Genomic DNA, 24,280 nt, shown 5'->3' with positions numbered 1-24,280 from the left:
CTTTGTTGATGGACTACATTTTCTAAGCACTCTCCCAATGAATCTCAACCTGGTACCCGCCTTACCAACAATTAATTTTATATGATCATTCCACTTCAAATCGTTCTGCACGCATACTCCCAGATATTTTACAGAAGTAACTGCTACCAGTGTTTGTTCCGCTATCATGTAATCATACAATAAAGGATCCTTCTTTCTATGTATTCGCAATACATTACATTTGTCTATGTTAAGAGACAGTTGCCACTCCCTGCACCAAGTGCCTATCCGCTGCAGATCTTCCTGCATTTCGCTACAATTTTCTAATGCTGCAACTTCTCTGTATAATACAGCATCATCCGCGAAAAGCCGCATGGAACTTCCGACACTATCTACTAGCTCATTTATATATATTGTGAAAAGCAATGGTCCCATAACACTCCCCTGTGGCACGCCAGAGGTTACCTTAACGTCTGTAGACGTCTCTCCATTGATAACAACATGCTGTGTTCTGTTTGCTAAAAACTCTTCAATCCAGCCACACAGCTGGTCTGATATTCCGTAGGCTCTTACTTTGTTTATCAGGCGACAGTGCGGAACTGTATCGAACGCCTTCCAGAAGTCAAGAAAAATAGCATCTACCTGGGAGCCTGTATCTAATATTTTCTGCGTCTCATGAACAAATAAAGCGAGTTGGGTCTCACACGATCGCCGTTTCCGGAATCCATGTTGATTCCTACATAGTAGATTATGGGTTTCAAAAAAGACATGATACTCGAGCAAAAAACATGTTCTAAAACTCTACAACAGATCGACTTCAGAGATATAGGTCTATAGTTTTGCGCATCTGCTCGACGACCCTTCTTGAAGACTGGGACTACCTGTGCTCTTTTCCAATCATTTGGAACCCTCCGTTCCTCTAGAGACTTGCGGTACACGGCTGTTAGAAGGGGGGCAAGTTCTTTCGCGTACTCTGTGTAGAATCGAATTGGTATCCCGTCAGGTCCAGTGGACTTTCCTCTGTTGAGTGATTCCAGTTGCTTTTCTATTCCTTGGACACTTATTTCGATGTCAGCCATTTTTTCGTTTGTGCGAGGATTTAGAGAAGGAACTGCAGTGCGGTCTTCCTCTGTGAAACAGCTTTGGAAAAAGGTGTTTAGTATTTCAGCTTTACGCGTGTCATCCTGTTTCAATGCCATCATCATCCTGAAGTGTCTGGATATGTTGTTTCGAGCCACTTACTGATTTAACGTAAGACCAGAACTTCCTAGGATTTTCTGTCAAGTCGGTACATAGAATTTTACTTTCGAATTCACTGAACGCTTCACGCATAGCCCTCCTTACGCTAACTTTGACATCGTTTAGCTTCTGTTTGTCTGAGAGGTTTTGGCTGCGTTTAAACTTGGAGTGAAGCTCTCTTTGCTTTCGCAGTAGTTTCCTAACTTTGTTGTTGTACCACGGTGGGTTTTCTCCTCTTAGTAACAGTTTGACAAATTGTTTGGGCATATCATTTTTACTTTGTGGAAGTTGTCTTCAGTTTCGTGCATCAGCGTGCTGTTTAATAGCAGTAGTGTGACTTTTACACATATTTTTCTGCCAGTGGTGGCTTGCCCAAGCGGTCTTCTCGTCGGGCCGTTTTTTGCTCGATCCGCTGAGTGGGGGCGTTCGGAGACCCTTCTGGCGTTTGGTGTCCCGTCGTGTCTCTGCAGGGTTCTGGCACTTTGTGGTTCCGCTTGGCAGCAGATTTATTTACTGCCCACTTTCGCTACAAGAAGGGCCCCTCTGTTGGTCTCGCTGTCCTTTCCCTTCTCTCGACGCATCTGCATTGTAGGAATCGTGTCTTGCTAATTACGTCCTTTTCTTTCTTAATACTTCTCTCGTTGCAATTTGTGAGTCGTTGCATCTCGTCCATGCTGGAGTTTTTACAATGGTTCTTACAAAAAGTTATACTTATATTCGTCTAACATATGTCTAGTATCTACATTGTTTTACGCCTTTTTAAAAAGCTTTACAAATTTCGGTGCCCTTTCCATGTTACAATTCTAAGATATTTTGAGTCTTAACTTATACAAGAAACCTGAAATTCGTTTTTTATTTTTGTGTAGTGTCGTGGTGTATAGCATTTTAGTATTTCATGCTGTTAGACTATCTACGCTTTATCCCTTCACTTTAATCTATCGTATTATTGGTGTTATTTTTGTTTTTGTTTTTATTGAAACTACTTTCTTTTTCCCACCTCCCTCTCTCTTCATTCTTCTTTCTCCTGACGACCTTATCTGCAACATAATCTTGAAATATTGTGCTGATTATTTACCAGTAATAAAATTAATCTTCAAACTTGTAGTGAAAGTGTTTAATACTGCCAGTCTTAGGTAAAAATACCTCTGCTATATCTCGTAAAATACCCTCTAATTCTCTTTTACCGTGTTCCGAATAACTTGAACTTCTTGCAGTTTTTCGTCGATCTCTTTATGGACTTCTAACATGAGTTGAGGCGATTCCCCCTTTTGTGCATACCATTCTAATTCTTCACCCTCTTTATCTCACGTCATTCTTAATTGTTTGTTTATAACTGGTATTTCTTCTAATTTTAGCTTTTGCTCAAGAGAAGTGTAACATTCCCGAATGTTACGCTACCTTTTCCCATATCTATTATCGCTCGTTTCTCATTTAAAAAATCTGCACCTATAATCAAATCTACAGTTAGTTTAGGTATAATCACGAAGTTGGCTTCGATCTTTTGACCTTGACACGAAAGAGTTAACCTTGTTTGTCTCGTAACTTCCGCAGCACTGTTTCTAATAGGACCTCTTACTTTAATCTTTCGTGTTTTCAGAACTGGCAATTCCTCATTGGCATTACACTGCACGAATAAATTTTCTGAGATCGCAGTCAGTTCACTTCCGCTATCAATTAGAATATTGACTGGGATATGCTTTACGATGGCCTTCACAATTAGTTGAATTTGAAAGGGTTGGTTCTGTTCTTCTTCTTCTTGCATCAACGAATCCTCCACTGAATCATACATGAGTCTGTTCAGGAATTTCCCTTGTGAATTCGAACTTTCTGTAGGATAAGCTTCGACTGCTACTTCTCTCTCTTTTACGAGGCCTGTTCAGAAAGTAAGCTCCAATTGATTGCCAAATTGAAACCACAGTGAACATCAGAAATGTTTTACTTGTAACAATTAGCTACACCTTTCAGCTACTTCTCTACGTAGTCGCCGTTCTGACTTAGACTTTTGTCATAGCGTTGTACCAACTTTTCAATAGCCTCATCATAGAAGGCAGCCGACAGTACTTTCCGCCAATTCTCCACGCTGGCCTACACCTCGTTGTCTGTGTCAAAATGTTGTCTTCAAAGACAGCGGTTCATGTGACCAGAGATGAAACTCAGGGGGAGACAATTGCGGACTGTATTGTGGGTAATCTCACATTTCCATTTGAAAACTATGCAGGAGCATCTTCATTGCCCCTGCAGAATGCGGCTGAGAATTGTCTTGAAGAAGAAACAGCACGACAGTTATGTAATGTTAGCTGCATAGCTTCAGGCGAAATTTCTCACCAGGCCCTCGTACTTGGCGGCAGACACTATTTTCTAGACATCTTTACGTACTCACTGCGAGCTCAGAAATGAGAAGAGCGACGTGATGCTAACTGGGGTTATACTAGAGACACTACCCAACACATCTGTGCAAAGCTTTATCGGATTTTCATAGTCGTTTCCATTTCGCGACCGATCGGAGCTTACTTTCTGAACGCCCCTCGTATTTCCTCTTCTCTATTTCTTCCTTCATTTACGCTTTTTTCAACATCCTCTACTTTTTCTTCATCCTCGTCTATCTTCTCCTTCTTCGTCGATACTTCCACATAATCGCATCTAAATGCTCTAATTATCGCTTCATAACTTCCTTCATTATATACGTTGGGTTGTGTGCCCACTAGTAACTTATTTTCAACTTCTGTCGACTGCGCATTATTCTCACTGAATTCGCTTTCCCTGGTTTCCATTTCAAATAGCTCTGCAATACTCATTACTTCGTCCTTTCCGCCTACATTCGTTGTGCATGCCTCTGGTAATTCATCTTCCTCATCAGTATTCTCCCAATTAATTTCGTCCTAACACGATATTGTTATTTTCCTGTCTTCGTTTTCATCTGGTCCCTGCGGATTTGTTTCTTCCTTCTTCTCTTCTCGTGATAAGGTATTTACTTCTCTGTTCAAGGTGCTGCAATTGTCCTGGGTCGGTGCGTCATTCCCTTTGGCATGGGCGATTAGCTGTCAATTCGAAAGTTATCGGGTTTTGGTGGTCTTACCTCCACCTCTTCTATCTGTATTCTCTTTTCTTGTTCAGCTTGTTGATATCGGTTTCTTTGTTGATAATTTGTCGGTCTATTGGTTCTCCAATACCCGTTCCGGTTGTCGTTATTCCCTCTGTAATAGTTGTTGCTGTTCCTGGGTGAATTATAGTTATTGCCATATTATCTTCTAAATCCATAACCGGTTCTTTGTTGAAATCTATTGTCGTTTCTTGGTGCGAAGTTATCACGTGGTTCGTAATTATTGTTTCTTCGTACTGTGTCTTGTGGATTCCACTGCTTTTTGCTTTCGTTTTCACGTGCGCTTCGTCTTTTTCTTGCGTCATCTTTCGAAAATATGAACTCTAGTTCCCTTAGAATACCTTTAAATGCTTCTACGTCATTGCCTCCGCGACCTACTAATGATTGCTGGTATTTCAATGGTAACTTCATCGCGCATAATTTAATCAACTCTCCGTCACTGTACGGTACATCTAAGCATTAATTTTTCTTTGCCATTAATTCGAAAAATTTCACGGGACTCTTCTCTCCTGAATTTTCAAAATATGGGTTCTACAATAATTCGTACTTCACTCTGTTCTGTCCTTCGCTGGACCAATATCGTGAGAGAAACTTCTCTCTGAAATCTTCGTACGATCGGCATGTCGCTGCAACTTTCTGCATGGTTTCTGCGTCTGTTCCTGACACGTGTGCACGTATAAAGTCTAATTTGTGTGCTAGCGTCCAGTGTTCTGGTAATCCTACTCGGAATTGATCAATAAAAGTTCGTGGATGTAATGAGTTTCCTTCTCGAAAGTGTTGAAATTTTCTGACTGTGAGGAAATGATCGTTGTCGTACTTCGTCATAGTTCCATATGAAATTCGCGATTCTTCGCCACTTTTGTTTCTGATCATTTCTCCCGTCGTTCTTTCCGGTTGTGGTAGATCCATTGGATATTGTCCACTGTAACTTTCGCGTACCCTTGCGTAGTATCGTTGGAGTGGTACGCAATAATTTTCTTCCATCGGTTGTGAACGTGTGGCTGAATGCGATGCACTGTACTCTTCGCGACCTGGCTTTCCATTGTCACGTATGTTACTTTCCGCCTGTGATTGGAATCGGAAATGCATGATATTTTCGTTAATTGCTTGTTTTTCCGGTGCTGTTACAGATACGGATGTGGTTGCAGACTCTGTGCTTCTTCGGTCCTGTTCACTACGCTCTTCAATGGTTTGCAACAACTCTGTTCGCAATTTCTGAAATTGTCGCTTCGTTTGCGCTTCTATTTTGACTATGCGGTTATCATATCTTTTCAGCGCTGCTTTTGTGATACGTTTGTGTAACACACCGTTTTCAACAACTTCACGCGCTGTACCAAGTGCTTGTTTAGTGATTTCGTTTATCTGTTTTCTAGTTTCTTGACTTTTCCCTGGGTGTTGTTACGTAATGTTTTGATCTCGTCCTGAATGTCATTACGCAATGTTTGTACGTCCGCTTGTACCTTGTCAGTGTCTGTTCTCAACAGATTGTGACCTGTTATTAAGTTTCCTATCACTTCTCGAGATTCTTTTGCCTCGTCTTCAATATGACTTAGGTCTAATTGAATTTTTTTGTTTTGCTCTTTAATCTCACGCATTTGTCTCGTGGTTTCTGCATTCTGAATTTGAATTTGGTTCGCTGTCTTTATTTTGCCTTGTCATGGTTTCCGTAATTTGTTGTAATAATTCTGCCAGATTGGTGGGACCTATTGCGTTTTCTTCCGACGTCCTACGCTCTGTGTTTTCGCCCAAGTGTTGGTTCGCAACCGATTGCGTTGAACTGTACTGTGACACGTTTCTGCTCGAATTCCTTGTACTCTGTGGTGAGGGAGCTCTGATTACTTGTACTATGGGTTCTACGTATTCAAGACGCAAGTTAGAATCGTCATCGACTGTCTCTCTACTTTCCTGCTCCTCTGTCGTATGCTGACCTAGGTTTTCTGTGCCTTGGCGTACATTATCCTCGTTATGGTGCGTTATATGTCCTATTTCTCACGATACTGCATCGTCTGTTATACTGTCCTCTATTCTCTGTCCATTTTCATGCTGGGTCTCTACCTCAATTCGGTCAAGATCTCGATCTGCCATTGCTAATCTTTCCGAATCCCTTATTTTCTGTTTTAAAAGCAATTCACGCGCCCTACTTCGCGTCAACATGCGCTCATACGATCCCACGCGTTTCATAAACGTTTTGCACAAACGACTTGACAATCAATTCACTTACTTGTTAGGTCAGAACCAACTTGTCAACGATGTATCCGCCACCTGTGCGTTTGCATTGGAGAGAAAACTTAATTCTAACAATATTAAAATTCATAACTTAATTATGTTGTTGTCTCTGCTGGAATGTCTAACTATTGAATACATTATTACTATCTGTCACAGCAGCTACTGTTTTCGACTATATATATATATATATATATATATATATATATATATATATATATCTTTAAGAAAAAAATTTTTTACTACGAAAATTTTTCAGCAGGATATTTTTCTGACCTAGTTAGGCATGTGGTCGACTTTCAATCATCGTATTTTACCATCCGGGCAGGGTCGCCATTTTCTAACATTCTGCGTGGTGCCTGTTTGTTCTACACTCCTGGAAATTGAAATAAGAACACCGTGAATTCATTGTCCCAGGAAGGGGAAACTTTATTGACACATTCCTGGGGTCAGATACATCACATGATCACACTGACAGAACCACAGGCACATAGACACAGGCAACAGAGCATGCACAATGTCGGCACTAGTACAGTGTATATCCACCTTTCGCAGCAATGCAGGCTGCTATTCTCCCATAGAGACGATCGTAGAGATGCTGGATGTCGTCCTGTGGAACGGCTTGCCATGCCATTTCCACCTGGCGCCTCAGTTGGACCAGCGTTCGTGCTGGACGTGCAGACCGCGTGAGACGACGCTTCATCCAGTCCCAAACATGCTCAATGGGGGACAGATCCGGAGATCTTGCTGGCCAGGGTAGTTGACTTACACCTTCTAGAGCACGTTGGGTGGCACGGGATACATGCGGACGTGCATTGTCCTGTTGGAACAGCAAGTTCCCTTGCCGGTCTAGGAATGGTAGAACGATGGGTTCGATGACGGTTTGGATGTACCGTGCACTATTCAGTGTCCCCTCGACGATCACCAGTGGTGTACGGCCAGTGTAGGAGATCGCTCCCCACACCATGATGCCGGGTGTTGGCCCTGTGTGCCTCGGTCGTATGCAGTCCTGATTGTGGCGCTCACCTGCACGGCGCCAAACACGCATACGACCATCATTGGCACCAAGGCAGAAGCGACTCTCATCGCTGAAGACGACACGTCTCCATTCGTCCCTCCATTCACGCCTGTCGCGACACCACTGGAGGCGGGCTGCACGATGTTGGGGCGTGAGCGGAAGACGGCCTAACGGTGTGCGGGACCGTAGCCCAGCTTCATGGAGACGGTTGCGAATGGTCCTCGCCGATACCCCAGGAGCAACAGTGTCCCTAATTTGCTGGGAAGTGGCGGTGCGGTCCCCTACGGCACTGCGTAGGATCCTACGGTCTTGGCGTGCATCCGTGCGTCGCTGCGGTCCGGTCCCAGGTCGACGGGCACGTGCGCCTTCCGCCGACCACTGGCGACAACATCGATGTACTGTGGAGACCTCACGCCGCACGTGTTGAGCAATTCGGCGGTACGTCCACCCGGCCTCCCGCATGCCCCCTATACGCCCTCGCTCAAAGTCCGTCAACTGCACATACGGTTCACGTCCACAAAGTCGCGGCATGCTACCAGTGTTAAAGACTGCGATGGAGCTCCGTATGCCACGGCAAACTGGCTGACACTGACGGCGGCGGTGCACAAATGCTGCGCAGCTAGCGCCATGCGACGGCCAACACCGCGGTTCCTGGTGTGTCCGCTGTGCCGTGCGTGTGATCATTGCTTGTACAGCCCTCTCGCAGTGTCCGGAGCGAGTATGGTGGGTCTGACACACCGGTGTCAATGTGTTCTTTTTTCCATTTCCAGGAGTGTATATCGTGTCTCCCTACCACTTTCGCGCAACGACGCTCTGAGCGTGTTTTTTAGGGAATTGACTAGTGTAATCTCCCCTCGGAAAATTACCCTCTAACGCGCAATAATTAAAAATGGTCAATCAAATCATCCACATTTATTTACGTTTGAAAAGTATCTGATTAGATTTCCTAGTAATATATGCGCCGACAGCTCGTCGACGCCAAGGTATTTTTCTTGTACGTTTATTCTTTGGAATAAAAGAGATACGGAGATGTATGCTCCATGGTCATTATAGAGGGATAAGGATACAGCTTCGGAAGTATCGGGTGGAGGATTGTCGGATTGCTAAAAGAGATATATTTACTCTTCTTCGCGCTAAAACGAGCTAGGAACGTTTGTGCCGCTAGCGTGATAGATAAAGAGAAAGAAAAACTTGTAAAGTAAATTATATGAGACTTGAAATCCACAGAAAACGGAACATGTACGGAGATGGATTCAATATACAATTTTCCTCAGAAATAAGGTTTGTGACCATTTTATTCTAGAGTGAATGACGAATGAGTTCTCTGTCTGAATCGTTGATGATTGATTGTCTGGGCCCTGTAATTAATTGGGAAGTTTCAGCTGTGACGAAGAGAGCCTGCAATCTCTGAGTTTTTATAAATCGTCCAAAAAGGCTTCGTCCACATCTGAAATTGCAGATCTGTCGTAAACTGAACGAATTGTTCAAACGATCGATTTTCGCAACTGAATGCAGCGCTTAATAATAATAACAAATGTAAAGATCTTTTCCAGCAAGCCAGCCGCTGAATATTAAGACGAAGGGCTCCACCAGAGATTCTACTAGGCTGATTTCACGTAAATAATATATTTAAACTGTACACAGATAAAGGACAGAGAGAGAGAGAGCGAATGAAATTCTAGAAATTACTCAGAATCCTCCATTAGCATAATTGTTTGTCTGTCTTTTCACGGATCAGCCTCCATATAAACCACGAAGCCCTGACTTTATTGTACCGATTTATGTGTGAGAGTGAAGGAGTAATAAAGGCGACAGATACACCTCTGTACAGACAAAACATTACACCAAGTTAGCGGCAAGCTGCATTCACATAGACTTTCATCATTTACAGTAGAGAGAATTCATTATAATGGCCAATCCGTGACAGGACACGTTTTTGGACGTTGTTAAAATAATTTTGTTCTCTGTTTCATCTGAACTACGACGAGACAACTTGACTTGGAAAAGAGAAGAAATACTCGCAGTCAAATTAAGTGGATCTACACATATAAACAGCACGCTGGGCGCAGAAGAAAGGCCAGATCTATAATTTTTTGTTAAAGCTTGCTAGTATTGAGGAAGTAGACGTAGATTTGAACATTTACTGATTGTGTTCATGCTAGATCTAGTTTGATTGAACTGCCCTAGTTGCATTTACCTGTATAAGTACTATAAGAAAGTAGCCACAGAAGTATTCTTGTGTGAAGGGAGATATATACATATTGACGGTAGGACATTTATATGGTTTTAACTAGGGCAATGTTTAAGATGAGTCAAGCAGAGCAGAGCAACACGCAACAGCCTTCAGCTGTTAGCACTGAGAATAATGATGTAGTAAGAAGTGTTGTAGAACCGATCGCTACAGATAGCGCAATAGATCGCCCTGTAGACACGGCCGGAGATGTAACAGCAGGTATGCAACATGGATTAGATCCATTAGTAATTATCATGAGGCAGATGCAGATGATAACCGAGAGCATGAACAATATGAAAACCGACATTAACGCGAAATTAGCCTCAGTTACTGAAGGGCAAAACCATTTGAATACAAAATTAGCCTCAGTTACTGAAGGGCAGGAAAATTTGAAAACCGACATTAACGCGAAACTAGCCTCAGTTACTGAAGGGCAAAATCATTTGAACACGAAACTAGCCTCAGTTACTGAAGGGCAAGAAAATCTGAAAATTGACATTAATGCGAAGTTAGCCTCAGTTACCGAGGGGCAAAATGATTTGAATACGAAGTTAGCCTCAGTTACCGAGGGGCAAAATGATTTGAATACGAAGTTAGCCTCAGTTATGGAAGGGCAGGAAAAGCTGAGATTAAGCAGCAGTTACACGACAGTTTTTCCGAATTAGAGCACCGGATTGAGGCGAAGACAAAGGAACTTAAAGATCAGGCCGAAGAGACGGAACGAAAATTAACTGCACAAATAGAATTGGTGAAAGCCCAATGTGAGGAATCTACTCACCGCGTACGTGTAGAAATGAAGGAGTATGTGGCTATTATGATAGATACCGTACGGGAACAGGTGGAAATGGTTCCGCAATTAGTACAAAAGCAAGATGCCATGTCATGTGCAATTGCGCAACTTCCTGAATTGGCACGTACGCAGACGAACCTAAAGGAAAGTGTGGAACATCTGACAGAACGTCAAGACGTTATAGACCACCAAATTAATGTATTAACGGGTAAATTATCACATTAGAAAACAAAAGGCTAATGTGTGAAATCGTTGAGCAAAACGTTAAAGCAGCATTCCAGAGTCTATGTGGCAAACAGGAAGAGAATTTGTTTGCGAAAGGACTTGAGGAAGTGCGACAGCAGTTAGGTGCTGATTTCGAGCATTGGAAACAAACGATAGCAGAGTCGATACGCGTTTCACAACAAGGCTCAGAACAAATGAATACCGGCCAGCAGCAGAAGTTGGCAGCGAATATAGAGCCAGTTACTGCACATTCGCACACAATACCGACGTGTGTAAGTAACTCAAATATTAAATTGCCACGAGCTAGTTGTTCGCGTGAAGTTTTATCTGACGGAGATTACGAAAGTCTTTGCCATGCCGAAGAAAAAATGATAAAGCGTCGGCAATTTCAGATTTTTAACACTGACAAAAGAGGGGTCCATCCGATTGTTTTTATCCGAAGTTTTAGAGGAGTGCTACCCAGAAATTTGTCGGAGTGGCAGAAGATCAGTTTCGTTACGGGGTATATACAAGGTTCGGGGGCGATCTGGGCCTCGGACATGACTTCTGTTTGCTCGACATATGATGATTTTGAGAAAGCGTTTTTAGCAAAGTTCTGGTCAGAAGGGGTACAGGAACGCCTAAGGCAGGAGGTGCTTTATCCAGAGCCTTTCTCTTTTTCAAAAGGAAGCCTTAGGAAGTATTTTGAAAAATATATAAATAAAACTAGATATTGGGACAGACCTATGCCCTTGCCAGACATAATAAACATACTTAAGGCAAGATTACCAACTAACATCCGGAATCAATTAATTTACGGTAACGATAAAGACTTGGAGTCGTTCCTCATGACGTTAGATCATATAGACATTATAGAAGAGAACAACCAGAAAGCCCGTAACAACAGATTCCAATATAGGGAGATAGAACCTCCGCCAAATGGTAGGCAAGGGAACGCACAGAGATCGATAAATAGTGGAGAAACCCCTCAAAATCTCAACAATAATACCGGCAATAGTCTTGCGAGGGGCTATCCAAGGAACAACAGGAATGGGAAACGATACAATCCCGTATGGGGGAACGAAAGGAATTTCAGACCGCAGGCCTGGAACAATAACAGTAATAGAAAGTGGAACCAACCGGGGGGAATAAACTCTAATAACCAACATCAGTGGGGACGGACATCTACGAATCAACCGGTAATTACCGAAGTGACGGACGATGTCAACCACCAGGCGAATCAAAATCCAACAAACTTGTAAGGACCCACTCGTGCCCCGGAGGAGCGGTCAACAATTGGTTGAGGGGCAACAGGATATGTGTACCCATGCTAACGTATAATGATGGACGATTACTGGCAGATGAATTGACCGAAGACTTAGAACCCCAAGATGAGGATAAGGAACAGGTGGCAGTAGCCGAAGTGCAGGTCATTTTGGAGACTGTACCTACAGTGGCGGTTTTAGACACAGCTGCAACCACAAATGTTATTTCGGAGGCCCTATTCAACAAGATCAGAAATATAAGACGAGTACCAATTTTTCCAGTTCAAAATTGTAGAATAATAGGCGCCGTTGGGGCTAGATCGGCTAATGTAAAAGTGCAGTCACTACTTAGTGTAGAAGTCGGAAATGTAGCAATATTAAGCACATTCCTTGTTGCGAAAAATTTGGTGGTAGACTGCATTATCGGAGTCGACAGCCTACGTCAATACGGATGCAGAATAGATTTTAAAACAGGAAAAATTTGGTTAAATGTAAATAAACAAGAAATTGAGTTGGACTTTTTGAAAAAGGAAAGTCTTACCAGAAAATATAATAGTGGGATCAGTGTGCAAGTAATCAGGACTGCACAAAATTCTAAACAGCACGTGAATAATGAGTTCCAAGTCAAAGGAGATTTCTGTCAATTAGTGTATGAGAAGTTAAATGAATCTGACTGCATGATTGAAGATCAGAAGAAGCAGCTCAAAGAATTATTATTAGCGTATGAAAATGTGTTTGATGAAAGGCCATGAGTTATTAAGGGATACATATGCCATCTCTACGTTAAGCCGCACGAAACGTATTGTAGAACTTTGTATCCTGTTCCCTGGAGGTTAAAGGCTCAAGTTCAAAAAGAAATAGATCGCATGTTGAAATGGGGTTTGATCGAACCCTCCACAAGCCCATACTGCTCCCCATTGTTGGTCGTGCCAATAGCATACCCGGGATCGAACAAAATAAAAGGGTTATTTTCTCATAACGACTTAAAAAAATATAATGAAGATTAGAAGATAGTGAGGAATGGTGTTCCGAGTGACAGAAATGAACGCTCGTAAAAAACATAACAATAAACTGTATGTGTAGTGATAGAAACCTTTAAATTGAAATAGTTAATCAGTGACATAGAGTATAGAAATAGTGACTAACTATTATTATCGAGTGTTGTAAAGAAGATAGTGGAGATAGGCTTCACCTGTGGTTTGGGTGAAGATAGAACTTTAGCATTGCTAATGTTATCAAGATGTATAAAGGATCTAACTGACCTTCAAGAAGAATGAAATGTTTCCCGCAAATGACGCTGAATAATCAAAAGAGGTTCCGAGTGAATATTCATATATAATCTCATGTGAACGTTTACATGTGTAAACGTGTGAAGGGATGTGTTGTGGCAGTGAATTGTGAGTAACGGTTAACGCCGCAAAGGTAATTTCCCGCGCAAAACAGTTGACGTCGGCGCGAGAGTTAAAATCGATATAGACGATACAGATATGCTTTGTAAGAGACTCGCACCAAACGCGAGGATAAACTGATTCATGTTGAACTTTAAAAGGAATAGGTGTTATAATTAGAAGTTAAGAGTTTTTAATTTATTAATGAATGATTAAAGAAAGGAATATTCATCGATTCAGTAGTAATTTAATGGTTCGTATTCGTTTGGGAATTTTGTGTGAAAAAATCCATTTCCATATATGAGCATGGATGAACGCCGTATGAATCAGAGAGTAAATGAAAGAAGTGAATCCGCATTCCTCAATGATAATAACTTTTACATTTCAGCACTCAAGCGAAGAAATATATGTATTTAGAATAAAAAGTTTTGAGTATAGCTAAATTATATGACTTATCAAGGAAATATGAATTATGTCTTTGTATCAAATGAACTACACTTTCCATTATTCGATGATTTGAATCCAAAATCTATAGTAAGTTACATGAATCCTTTAAATTACGAAGAACAAATCAGTGATAGAAAATGTGTTAGAACTTTTGGGCTTATAAGCACAAGTGGGGAGGCAAAGTCAAAAGGAGTATTCAAACGAGAGTAAATCTGACGATGCTTTTGGCAACATCATTAGTTAATGGTTGAATTCATTGAAGTACGTCGTAACAAAAAGGATCCATGAAGCCATAAGGATTTTGCTTTCAAAAAGGAGAATCTTGGACGGTGCAACCTAATCAGTTCTTTTACAGGAAGAGTTTCCCTTTTGGTCATTGCTAATTCTTTTGGAATGAATGTTACATGTGAATTCGAGTATCCCTGTTCCTTCTACTCTTCCCATTGTGGGCCGCGTAGAAGATCAACTACAAAGGGGGCCGCGTAGAAGACAGACTACAAATGTGGACGTCGGGAACATGCAAGACCCGGGGGAGTTTAGCGCTGCAAGATATTGTACTAGGAACAAGATTGTAAGACGAGAATTCACGTTATCCATTGTAAAACTTTTTTTTTTTTTTGCTAGAGGCACAAACCACTCTTCTCCAAATCGTGATTCAAATTGATCCCTGTCTTTCCTTTAGAGATGAATTTCAAAATTATTTTTGTTCTTCTATAGGCTTTCCTATCTTCTATGTACCGTAGGCTGGGGGTCTAAGCTTAAGAGGTTTTCCAAGGTTTCCCTGCTTAAGAAAGTTCCCGAATGGGTAGACCCTGACATCAGTTCATGAAAGATCATCTTCCTTGGTTGTGCATAGCAAACGTAACACCTAGATGCACGTAAAAGCAATACAGCCGTGGTACCTGTCTCTTCATTTCTTCTGTCTTCAACATTTCTTTTCTTCGTCTGTCTCAAACATAATATTCTCTTTCAGTCGGAGGACTGACAATCATCACTTCCGGGTTATCCACGCTAATAGATAGCTCGCGAAGTGTGTTCGGTGAATCAAAATTGAGCTCACAAACTTCGTTCGCTGCGAGGGGCATTGTAATCTCCCCTCGGAAAATTACCCTCTAACGCGCAATAATTAAAAATGGTCAATCAAATCATCCACATTTATTTACGTTTGAAAAGTATCAGATTAGATTTCCTAGTAATATATGCGCCGACAGCTCGTCGACGCCAAGGTATTTTTCTTGTACGTTTATTCTTTGGAATAAAAGAGATACGGAGATGTATGCTCCATGGTCATTATAGAGGGATAAGGATACAGCTTCGGAAGTATCGGGTGGAGGATTGTCGGATTGCTAAAAGAGATATATTTACTCTTCTTCGCGCTAAAACGAGCTAGGAACGTTTGTGCCGCTAGCGTGATAGATAAAGAGAAAGAAAAACTTGTAAAGTAAATTATATGAGACTTGAAATCCACAGAAAACGGAACATGTACGGAGATGGATTCAATATACAATTTTCCTCAGAAATAAGGTTTGTGACCATTTTATTCTAGAGTGAATGACGAATGAGTTCTCTGTCTGAATCGTTGATGATTATCTGGGCCCTGTAATTAATTGGGAAGTTTCAGCTGTGACGAAGAGAGCCTGCAATCTCTGAGTTTTTATAAATTGTCCAAAAAGGCTTCGTCCACATCTGAAATTGCAGATCTGTCGTAAACTGAACGAATTGTTCAAACGATCGATTTTCGCAACTGAATGCAGCGCTTAATAATAATAACAAATGTAAAGATCTTTTCCAGCAAGCCAGCCGCTGAATATTAAGACGAAGGGCTCCACCAGAGATTCTACTAGGCTGATTTCACGTAAATAATATATTTAAACTGTACACAGATAAAGGACAGAGAGAGAGAGAGAGAGAGAGCGAATGAAATTCTAGAAATTACTCAGAATCCTCCATTAGCATAATTGTTTGTCTGTCTTTTCACGGATCAGCCTCCATATAAACCACGAAGCCCTGACTTTATTGTACCGATTTATGTGTGAGAGTGAAGGAGTAATAAAGGCGACAGATACACCTCTGTACAGACAAAACATTACACCAAGTTAGCGGCAAGCTGCATTCACATAGACTTTCATCATTTACAGTAGAGAGAATTCATTATACTAGTTTGAACCTGGGACCTGTTGCTGGTAAGGAGACGCCAGACCACACATGACATGTAGAATTCAGAAGAGTTCAGTGAGACTAGCGATGATATAACCAAATACTTATTGATTTCAGCGTCAGCTCCACTGCATTCCCTGTAAAAGAATCTAAATACTAACTAAATTTAGTGGATAGGGTTCAAGGCTTTCCTATTTTTAGTTAGCTGGTAAAATAACGTCCAAAAAGCAGTTAAGTTTACCATTGGAATTTTTATTCTACTCACAATACATTGTTTATAAATTGCACTATTAATAAAAGGAAATGTTTTAATACAGGATGGTAAAAACCAACTTCGTTCAACAAAAATGTGAACGAATATTCCCTGAGTGGGTTTCCAAGTTCTACAATGGATCGAAGGATGACCTATGCCATATCACGTCTATAATCTAGGTTTAAATTAAGTTTCACAAGAGAGAAAACTATCAAAATGGTCCACAGAGACCCTCAATTACCTTTAATTACTTATCTAACTTGTCGTAAATTACAGTGGCTGATGTGGCTTCTCAATAACTATATAACAGAAAAATAATTGCGTTTCAGATTTTTACTTCAAGTGGCAAATGTGAACACCATGAGCTTTAATTGACGACCGACACTAGTATTACGCAAAAAGGGGGTGTAACAGATGAGACTTCTGCAGTTCTGAGTGAAGCTTTATACGCTGTTATGCAGCATCGCATGCGTTCATTACCTTGTCGGTGTTCGTCAAGGGGCAACGGGCAGCACAGCTCTGCTTACCTCGCCGTCTCGGAAGCAACTCTCTCCTAACTTCTCCTTACTACAATTTACCGAAGTTGGTTTAAAAAAAAACTATCTGGCTGTGTTTTCATCTGACCAATCAGGGTCGCAATGTTAACCTTAAGCTCCGCCTACAAAAATTCTGTCTATCTAATGAGAAACGTTATACTTTTTGTGGTGGGGCAATGTTTTTAAAGTTTGCAACGTAATAGAGACGCGAAAAAGTCTCACGCTAAAACTTGCAGCTGGTGTGGTCCTTTAGTGTTATCGTAAGATCTATACTGTTCTTCCGGAGGGCTCTATCTTTTAACATGGGCTGGGGGGTGGTCCTAACGTAACAGAGACGCGAAAAAGTCTCACGCTAAAACTTGCGGCTGGGGGGTGGCCCTTTTTGTGTTATCGTAAGATCTATACTGTTCCTCTGGAGGGCTCTAGCTTTTAACATGGGCTGGGGGTGGTCCAGACGTAACAGAGACGCGAAAAAGTCTCACGCTAAAACTTGCAACTGGGGTGGTCCTAGTGGTTAGCTGGCGACGTGGGTGTCCAGTCCGTCCCTTATCGTAGGGCCTTCTAGCTTAAGACGGTTCTGCTCTCGGCTTCTGTTCTCGTTTCTCCCCTCGGAACTGCGTCTGTCTCACGGTGGGAAGGCATGACATGCATTTAGGCATTCTTGTGTTAGTTTGTGGTATTCCATTTGCTCACTCGTTACTCGTATTACTTTGGTTAATTTAATGACACGATTTATTCGGAGCTATGTGACATACTACTGGATTTGCTTATCATGTCAGGGTTTTCATGGAAGGTGTTGGATTTGCCTGACACCTTGCATATAGTCGAATGCCTTAGATAGGTTGCAGAAAATACCAACTGGCGTTATTTTATTATTTAATGCCTCTAACATTTGGCGGGTGAATATGTAAATGGCATTCTCAGTAGCGCAACTTTTCTGAATTCCAAGCTGTGATCTGCTGATGATCACGTGACATACTATTCTAGAATGCATCAACTTCTCTAAAAAATTGAAAAATGTTGTCAACAGTGAAACAGGTCGGTTGGTAAGTTAAAATCCTGTGTCCCTGTTAATCAGGTCGTTAGTTATACATATGTCGACTGCTTCGTTAATTATAGAGATCCAGTAGGTGGAGGTGGAAGTCAGGATCTTTGCCTCTCTGTAGTTCATGCTATGTCCTATGTCAAGACAGTATCCAACAACAGCAGATTTTTATGGTTGACCTAATCTGTTGTGATGTCGATATCAGTACTACTCTTTCCACAACGAACACAAACACATTCCACTGCAGGGTGAAACTTCCGTTCTGGCAAGAATTTCATAAGCTACGGCTAAGCCATTGCGGGAGTGGTACTGGCGGAAGAAAAGCTGGAAGTGCAAGTCGTGAATTGTACCTGGATATCCCAGTCATTAATAGCACTGGCAGCGAAAGGCTAGGTTTCCGGTTTGACTCCCGGTCCGGCTCACAGTTTTAATCTACATCTACATATAAGAGACTACTCTGCAATTCCCACTTATGTGCCTGGCAGAGCGATCATCGAACCACCTTCAGAATGTTTTTCTGCTGCTCCACACTCGAACAGCGTGCGAGAAAACGAGTACTTAAACCATTCTGTGCTAACTTTGATTTCTCTTATTTTATTACGATGTGATCATTCCCCTCCCCTATGTAAGATGGCGTCAACAAAATGGTTTCACACTTGCAAGAAGAAACTCGATAATTGAAATTTCGTAGGATAGTCTCGCTCCAACGAAAAACGCCTTCGTTTTAGTGTTTCCCCACCAATATTACGTCATATCCGTGACACTGCCTTCTCTATTTCGCGATAATACAAAACGAGCTGCAGTTCTTTGAAGTTTCTCGACGTCCTCTGTCAATCGTACCTGGTACCACGCAGCGTTCTTTCAGAAGAGGACGGAATAGCGTAATGTAGGCAGACTCTTCAGTAGAACTGTTGCATTTTCTAGGTGTTCTGCCAATAACCCGCGGTCTTTGGTTCACCTTCCCCACACTATTATCTATGAGGTCGTTCCGCTTTAAGTTATTCGTAATTGTAATCCCTAAGTACTTAACTGAATTGACAGTCTTTGTATTTCCGTGATCTATTCCTTTTATCATTCATCTGGATGACCTCATACTTACAGATATCTTCTTAAACCATTTTGCATTTGGTGTTGATCTTCTGGCGACTTTGCTAGAGTATAAATTACAGCACCACCTGCAAATAATCTAAGACGACTGCTCAGAATGTACCCTAAATCGGTTGTATAGATCAGGAACAGCTGTGGGCCTATAAGACTTCCTGGGGGAACGCTAAAAATCACTTATGTTTCACTAAATGGATTCCAATCAATTACTATGAACTGTGACCTTCCTGGCAGAAAATCATGAATCCAGTCGCACAACTGACTCTGAGATGATACTCCATGTCCATGCAGTTTGATTAGAAGTCGCCTGCCAAGAACGGTGTCAAAAACCTTCTGGAAATCTAGAAATGTGGAATCAATCTGCCAGGAAGTTTCACATCAGCGTACACGCCGCTGTAGAGTGAAAGATTGATCCTGGAAACAATCTCCTAATCTACGGCTAAGCCATTTCCCCGCTATATCCGTTCTACCAGCACTGCTAGTCCCAAAAGATCAGCCAGCCGTTGTGGCCGAGCGGTTCTAGGCCCTTCAGTCCGGAACCGCGCTGCTGCTACGGTCGCAGGTTCGAATCCTGCCTCGGGCGTGGATGTGTGTAATGTCCTTAGGTTAGTTAGGTTTACGTAGTTCTAAGTCTTATGGGACTGATGACCTCAGATGTTAAGTCCCATAGCGCTTAGAGCCATTTAAACCACTTGAACCCAAAAGGTGTGAGCAGAAGTTGTGCAGTGTTTGGAAGGTGGGAGAGATGTACTGGCGGAAGTATAGTTGCGAGGGAGGGTCGTGAGTCCTTGTACAACAGTCAACCGATGATCAGACGAACCAGCACTTCAGAATACTCCTCTTTCGGTTACTCGCTTTTTGCGACATCACATACCTCCCAAACGTGAGACATCAAAAACTAACAACATATTCACGATAATTGTGCAGCCTATCTTTTCTAAATCTACATCATACTTCCCAAGCCAGCTAAGGATGTGTGACGGATTCCACCTTCCGTTTTCCACTCGTGAACGGCGCGCAGGATGAATGGTTGATGGTAAGCGGTATTAGATCCAATTCCTCGAATTTTCTCATCGTGGGCAATTTGTGAGATCTTTGTGAAAGGAAGTAATATATTGTCAGACACTTTCCGGAAAGCGCTTAGTCGAAATTTCACCTATACGGATGTACAATACTCAATAATCAATCAAACCAGCGCCTTGTAAGCCACTTCCATCGTGGGTGAATCGCATTCCCTTAAGATTCTTCCTATTAATCTCAATCTGGCGTCTAGTTTTCCTACTATTTGTTTTATGTGATCATTCCACTTAAGATCGCCGTGGATAGCTACTCCTCGATATTTCACGGTAGATACTGTTTACAGCGATTTGTGATTGTACAGTAGTGGATTTTTTCCTATGTATGCTCAATATCTTACATGTATTTACGTTTGGGGTCAATTGCCAGAGTCTGCACCATCCGTAAACCCTCTGCAGGTCATTCCGCTAATCCATACTGCATTTTGGCGTTGCTACTTTCTTATAGACAACCACGCCATATGAAGGGCTTATTTCAATAGTGGTACAAGTCCATTTTTGTTCCTTCTGAGATACAGAGTCCTAAAGTAAAATGAGCGCTGAAAAATCTGCAGTTGAGATACCAGAAATATTGAAGTATATATACTTGAATATTTCTGGTATCTCAACTGCAGTATATATACTTGAATATTACTTATATCTCAAATGCAGATTTTTCAGCGATCATTTAACTTTAGGACTCTGTATCTCAGAATGAACAAAAGTGGACTTGTACCACTATTGAAATAAGCCCTTCATATACGAACAGTCTTAAAGAGCTTCCGACAATTTCTGTCGATTTTGTTCCGTTAAGAGCGACTCTGCAAGAAAGTCTTGAATCTAGTCGCAAATCTTTGAGAACCCTTGCTTACTGCTGCTGCTCTGTCTCCACTTTTCACCTTCCTTACATCTCTACACGTTTCATTTCTGTTCTAAGCATAATTGCAACAGCCTTCCCCTCCACACCATAAACCTATCCGTCCAGTCAAGTTACCTACCTCTTCCTTTTCCAAATAAAACTTCCAACCCATCCTTCCTCTGTGAAACTGTAGGTGGTGACCCACCATCTACATCCCATCTCCATATTCTTTCCAGTACTCAACCTACATCCTTTCTCATTTCATTTTCTCTTCAGTTCCACCTGTATCCATATCCGTCATCTTGAAAATGTTACCAGGAAACTACAGTACTCTCAGCTGTACAGTTTCAATATCATAGGCATCACTAACTCATCAACTTCGTTTTTAGGTATGACAGTGTATTTTTATGTATTTATAAATTAATTTGTTAAAGGTTTAAGGTTGGAAACTTGGACGCTGCATCCCCACCAGCGTGAGGGGAAAGTAAGTAACGGATAAATAAACCAGAAGTCAAATGCCGTGCATATGCATTGACGGGTAGAAAATATCTAATCAGTCGTATGTGGGAGGCATCTTCCTTTGTCCGGATCTCCAGTCAGAATTGTCATCCTCTCTCCCTCAGAACACTTGATTGTTTATAACAGGGATAATGGCCATCACGCAACCTCTTCGGTTCGTCATGCCACTAAGACTTAACGAGATCCTCATCTTATCTGTCTTGTTAAGTGCACTATCGGCTTTCAGTATTCCTGCAATCCCAAGAAATAACAACGGGGGAAGGTAAATGAGCCTCTGGATACCATTGCATCAAGGCATCCAATAAAGGAGCACATGGACTTCGGTGCTTAATCCCGATTTCAGTGCCTCCACCCACTTCCCTGGTCAGGTGATACGATATGATGAGACTGGGGTGGCGTGGGGAGTGGGAGGGGGCAAGGACAATGTCAAAAGCCAAAGCTCAGCAATTGCATTCCCACTTTTCCCTTAACTGACGCACTGACACTCGACTGCGTATTGTACGTATTTCGTTTAAAAGTATAATTCGACGAATTAACACTAAAGATTTCAATGACAAGTGTCCACATAAATCTGTTCTCATAATCATCTGAATGACGAAGACTGAAACTGGTGACTTTCGGATGTAGATGACGTGCTATACTAGGATGACTCAATGACGTCGTAATCCTAATCTCAGACGATTCTAACTTTAAAGTTGTATTTTCTGTACTTTTATAGTCCATTCTGTGTATCGTTAACAGTTTCAATTTCAAAAATATGAAAGGCATTCATTCACATAATAAGTAGGACGAAAGCTATATCTGAGAACATTTCTCCCCAGCAGTTTTCTTTCGATATATTTGTATTTGCTGCTGTGGTCATAATTTCAAATATGATTTCAATGTACGACACTTCATAAACGAGTTTAGTGTTGTTACTTTAGACATCATTAACTAATAATGTGTGATTATTCACTTCGTATATACGCAGGCTACAGTGTTTGATTGAACAGTGTCCATAGCAATAATTTTCATTAAATGGACTTAACATGAGTCGGCACTCAAATTATGTATTCAATTTCGTGTTCAACGTTCTACAGATAGTGCTTTATATCCGATTTATGCGATGGCTGCCGCCAACTTTGCATAATTAGAGCTCTTTCCCGGTTGCGGTGGTGAATGGGGAACAAAAACACTTTATTAAAATGAGTACTGCAAGTGATCGACGGTCTGTTCAGGTCTGGAAAATTGCAGAACGTGTTAGGTACTACTTCAGAGAGAAGTCAAAGTATTATACATAAACGCCCTGAGAGTAACAGGTTAGAGTAGCGCTTTGTAGTAATAACGTGAGAAAAGAATGAATTATTAGCTGATACAAACAAAATGCACAAATCCACCTAAATTTTAAAACACATCTACGTTGAATTTACAGCTTGAGGCTGCTTCGTCAGCTATCACAAAGGATAGTGCATCACAGAAAACCTGTTTCATCCTTGTGAGAGCCCATCGCTAACAAGTAGAATATAACCGCTCTTTGAAAATGATTTTTATTATCTGTAATTGATGTAAAGATATGAAGAGGAGGAGGACCAGGAAAGGACTACAAGAGGGGGGGGGGGGGTAGACTACATTAATAATCCCACAGAACTAAATTTTATCAACAGTGCGCTGTTACACGACTTCTGAGAGAAACCGGCTGGAATCGCCACTCAGACAGGCTTAGCGCCGAAACAAGGGGAATTGGGACACTGAAGAGGGTATACAACGAACTAGAAAACACAAGCACCAAAAACATTCAGAGAATTCGTTGTCTGCTGGAAAAAAGATATAGGTACAAAGTTTCCTTTCCAATTAATAATAGTTTGCAGAAAAATCTAATCCACAGTTCGAAATCCTTATTACTCCTCTCAGTAATTTAGAGTTCTATAAAAAAGGTGTGACACTTTTACAGTATATTACAAACGGCAGAGCGGCAGTGCCACCATTATCAGATATAAAGAGCATTTTCTAGGAAGAAAGGGTACTATAACTATACCTCCACTAACAGTTAATTAGTTCAAAAATTATCACGTCGCGCACTCAAAGTATGATCTTTTTATTGCGCAACTAAAAGGTCTTTAATGTGGCAGGTATTGCTACATCAATTGATTACAGTCACTAAAGAAAATTAACAATAATATCACTTATCTTGTATTTGCAATCCAACGACGATCTCGATCTGGCTTTAGCTCGTAATAAAAAATGTTGTCTAGGTAGCGTGACTGCCGCTGTTGGTGCGAAAGCCACTCGGATGTTAATTACGCCGACTTGAAGAACGTACGAAGACAATCTTTCAGGATTAATTTGATGATTTATGTTTTACACTGCAATGTGCTTCATAATTTTTTAAACAATGGTCACTTGAAAATAATTCTTGACACTCTCTTTTCACAAAAATTCACATTCATTAAACTTTTTACACTTTCGCATATTCCAAACATTACTTCATCATACAGTTTTGCAGCCGTTACTGCTCTTAATAAAACTCACAACATTTTTCATTGTCCACAACTCAGATTCATCTTTTCATTTCCAACACAAAGTCAAGACTGTTCATATTCAACACAAAAACTTGACTACCCTGTACGCTTCCGCGCCAAAAGTCACAATCCAGCATCAAAGATAACAATAAGTACAAAGATATTCACACTAGATATTACATCGATTTCAACATCTCAAAATATCGACGTACATACATATAAAAATGAAACCAAATTTGAATAGAGTGAAAAATATGAGACATTACGTAGAAAAATATTCATTAATCTACAGCACCGAAAAATAGGGTTGGCGAGTGGTAATGGTTTCGCAAAAAAGAACTATTACAGTACTAACGTGCGTAATTTGT

The sequence above is a fragment of the Schistocerca nitens genome, chromosome 4 (assembly GCF_023898315.1).
Source record: "Schistocerca nitens isolate TAMUIC-IGC-003100 chromosome 4, iqSchNite1.1, whole genome shotgun sequence".
Taxonomy (NCBI): domain Eukaryota; kingdom Metazoa; phylum Arthropoda; class Insecta; order Orthoptera; family Acrididae; genus Schistocerca; species Schistocerca nitens.
Note: the sequence above shows the minus strand (reverse complement) of the source record.